This window comes from Lactuca sativa, chromosome 4, assembly GCF_002870075.4.
Source record: "Lactuca sativa cultivar Salinas chromosome 4, Lsat_Salinas_v11, whole genome shotgun sequence".
Taxonomy (NCBI): domain Eukaryota; kingdom Viridiplantae; phylum Streptophyta; class Magnoliopsida; order Asterales; family Asteraceae; genus Lactuca; species Lactuca sativa.
This window is the reverse complement of record NC_056626.2, coordinates 192,307,922-192,312,588: the sequence shown is the minus strand read 5'-3', so window position 1 is coordinate 192,312,588 and position 4,667 is coordinate 192,307,922.

Here is a 4,667-nt window from a genome sequence, read left to right as displayed (position 1 = left end):
TTAGTGGTGTTGTTATATTTGTATGAAAGACCGTGAGGGAGCCCATCGCACTTCAACGTAAGGCCATGTGGGGGAGCCCATGGCTGTCCAGCTGGGAAAGACCATGGGGGGAGCCCATGGCACTTAGGTTTAAGACAATGTGGGGGAGCCCATGGTGTCCTTGTGTAGGGATATATGGTAGAGATAGCTTTTATAACTAATTTTATATGGTAGAGATAGCTTATAGCTAACTTGATATGTTATGTGGTAGAGATAGGTTTTTTTGCTAGTATGATATGTGTTATGTGGCTTGTGTATGTGGGGTATGCACTGGGGAACTCACTAAGCATTAGCTTACAGTTTGTAGATTTGTTTCAGGTACATCTGAGCCCTAGGGAAAAGGTAAAGTGTGATGGTGCGGCGTGCACTCTCTTACCGATGTTTTACGGGACACTCTAATGTTTTTAAATAAATTTGTAATGAATATTGTGGATTTGAAAACAACTGTTCTGAATTTCAGGGTTATTGGAAATGTGTTTGATTAATTAAAAAATGAAAATTTTCTTTTGAAAATTTGGGTCGTTACAGGTATGTTTTATATCACCAAGTTACTGGTGCATTTACATATGTCATTGTGAAACCGACTTGCAACTACAACTCACACGTCATGGTTTCAAGAATATAAGATATTATTGTCTCACAATCATTCGTGATAAAATCCATGAAGTGATTCAGATGAGCGTGGGTTGAATCCAATACTCGAATCTTATTCCAAGAGCACTCATGAACACTGTAGCATACTTGTGCTATGACTAAAACACCTCTATAGACCCATTCATGACAGTCTTGCCTCAATACCGACTTCAAAAGTATGATCGCCTGATGATGGTTTGAATAACCTAGTTATTTGGGAAGTCAAAACATGCAAAGTGAAACACAAGAATGATACTAATCCTATATGGCCCAAAAGTTTTGAGTTCCATATTGATTTCTCATTATTCATTGTATAATGTTTAGAATAATCAACTTAATACTTGTGTTGGGATTAAAACCCTAATTGAGATTTGATGAACAAGATGCGGAAAATAAGAACAAACACAAATATGAAGATTAGGTCGAATGATCACTCAATTTATTGAATTGTGAGGAACAAATTACACTTAAGAAATAAGAATCTAACTCTACAGAAACCTCACAACGTGGCGGCTACATTTTGTCTCACTCCTTTTTCTTAATAATGAATAATACATGACTATTTATAGGGAAAAGACAAGTATTGGGCTTTTAACCTAGAACTCATCAAAGGGGCCCATTGCCATCATCCATGGAATGCTTTGAAACCCTACAATCTCCCCCTCAAAGTATGGAATGGATGACAATGCTTTAACTTCCAAAACAAGCATCTAGCAAATAAAAAGATTTGCAACGAGGAATATATGAAGCAATACACGAATCTTGATTCTTCAATAGTCTTCAAACACGGGCTCTAGGATATATAAATCAAGCACTGAAGTAATGTCTTTAAACTTCATTTTCGAATGTAGTCCCAAAGAATCTTCATGAAAACCAAACCCGCCATAAAAACCCATTTCAGAACAAAGAAACTGAATCACTTCTTGTCTTTGAAGAGCTCCCCCTCCAAGTCACAACGATCTTCAAATAAGCTAATGATATAAGCCATCAAAAAATATCATGTAACAACCCAAACTTTAAGATTCGTAACGCCACTTGATCGAGAAAATACAAGAAGTCGGAGATATAACAAGTCCTTAGCAGAGCTCGATGAAAAACTTCCGCTGTAAAGGATACTTCTCTGTAAAAGCTTTAGCAGAGCTCGATGAAGAACTTCCGCTGTAAAAGCTACCTTCATAATTCTACCACAAGCTTTATCAAAAATCCTCAACTTTGAAAAGTCACAAATCTAATTTCGAATGGCCATACCAAATTCTCCCCCGATTTATAAACAAAAACATGATTATAAAGCCTTCAAATGGTCATGAGAATGATCTTGAATGGATAAAAATTTACTAAGCTCCCCCGTGACAAAATGATATTAACGATGAAGTCGTGAAAATTTGACGTTATCACGAAAAACGACTTTCCGAACCGCCAAGACTTGATGGAATCCATAATTTTCTGTTCACAAAAAAATATGTGCGTTAAAGAATTCAAAACTGTTCACCGGCCCCCAAAGACGTAAACCTTTCTGAATAATGGGCCGAAACTGTCACTTGCTGAAAGACAGGGGCTGGAATGGTAATTCAGCATCAATATACCCCTTTATTTGTAACAATTTCTGGGATTGGTCCAAAAATATCAAACTGTGAAAACAACAGGGACCAAAAGTGCCAATTCGCTGGAGTTATAGGGACCAAATATGAAACATTAAAGCATCTTCTTCCCCATTTAGACGCCTGATAAAAGGGATGCATCGACTGGAACAAATGCGAGACCCCAAAATTGATACCCGCGAATCATACTTTCATTCCAAGTACTAGGATCGTTTGAGAGATGTGAGATGCGAATCGACCATTCGTTCCAAGTACAAGCAACCGAAACCAAGTTCGGTCCAGGTTTATTGAACCGAAACCATGTTCGGTCCGAGCACAGGTTCGCTTTCGGTCCTTCCCTCTTTCGTTCCAAGCATAATCAGGCGAACCCAAGTTAGATCGAGGTTCGTTCCAATTCCATTGATTATACCCAAAAATCAATTGCAAATCCCTTCGCTCCTAATCAGTCGACCACAGTTCCAATGCGAATCAATATCAACCACGAACCTAAATATTCCAAACTCTAAAAATTCATGGGAGAAAACGAGAGCGAGCCTAGATTCCAATCGTTCGCAGGTTATCGAGCCCCAAATCAATGTCGATGAAAATCAGTGTGACCCTGAAAGCGAGCATTATAAGCACCGAATATATCAACAACAAACAGTCGAGTCAGAAACCGATCTTAATTTTGACTTTCGTTAGGAAATAACTGCAACCCAGAATCCCAGTCCCGATTCCTAGACCATTCGTAGGTAAGTTCATTCATATTGATTTTGACTTCCAATTGAAGAAGATAATCACAATACCACAGTCAGAGAACGTTCGTAGGAGAAGAACGAGTGGTTAGCAGCAAAACCTTCCAACCCAAATTAACCTTTTGAATTGCCGATGCGAATCAGAGTTTCCTTGTGTGCGAGCAATACAAGCTCCAAATCCGACTCCAGCCACTGATTCGCTGTGAATCACGATCAACAAACATTCGCAGGTTGAAGATTTGCGGGTAAGTCTGATTCCTTCATAGTTAACCCCGATTTATAGTTAATTTTGACTTTTTGGGTTTGACCATTCAAATCGAGATACAGTGCAGTTCCTTCGTTCACCATCAGTTCCTCATAGGACTTCAAGATTTGCATTCGACAAACATAAAATCGATTATCCAAAGATCGATTTCACTCAAGGATCATCAGCAATTTCCAAGTTCGACATGAATCAAATTAATAATCATGAAATCAAATTGACGATAAGAGCAGGAACGAGAAAATTGATGAAAAACAAGATCTTGGATTAAGACAAACAAAAATCGATTCTTGATAATTGATGTTCACACGTTGAAACCATTAACCTCATACGATTAACAAAAAATCATCAATTTTAGATTTAGAATCGAATACTAAATGAATGAAATCAATTGCAAGTGACGCATACAGGATTTAATCTTGAGATAAAATTGGATATGCGGCTCATGAACAGTGGAATGGCCAAGATTTTGGGCCACAAAAAAAATTATACGCATGGATCCAATTAGGTCAAAAAAAAAATAACTAAAATCGATTGATTTTTGGATTAAGTGAGCAAACATATCCGATATGAACAGAAGAATGAATCTGATTGAAATAATACCAGATGAACAGTAGATGAACAGCATAAATTTCCATGAACAGTAACTTGAACAGAATTTTGATTCCATATCGCCAAAACACCAATAATCTTCAATATATGTGCAGAAAATCACCAAATCAAGAACCGATACTTCAAAAATCAATAGATCTTCAAAGACCTGCTCTGATACCACTTGTTGGGATTAAAACCCTAATTGAGATTTGATGAACAAGATGCGGAAAATAAGAACAAACACAAATATGAAGATTAGGTCGAATGATCACTCGATTTATTGAATTGTGAGGAACAAATTACACTTAATAAATAAGAATCTAACTCTACAGAAACCTCACAACGTGGCGGCTACATTTTGTCTCACTCCTTTTTCTTAATTATGAATAATACATGACTATTTATAGGGAAAAGACAAGTCTTGGGATTTTAACCTAGAACTCATCAAAGGGGCCCATTGCCATCATCCATGGAGTGCTTTGAAACCCTACAACTTGAATTAAAACAATAGCTATGCCATGCTCCAAGCATACACACTATGTTTGTCTATGGTTCTGACTTTGTGAAATGGATCGATTGAAAAACATTTCAATGATGCTCATTTCACAATTCCAAATCCTTATTGCAAGTGTAGGAATTCCAAATTCTTGTCACTTCTAGAAAGTGTTAGATTCTAAACTATCATGAAATGATTATTTTGTAATGTCTAGGTACCAAAAGTCACAGAGACTTGACCAGTGATATTACAAAATATTTCTTTGGAGATTGTTACAAGACAATTCCATGGAAATAAAGTCTCAAATTCAA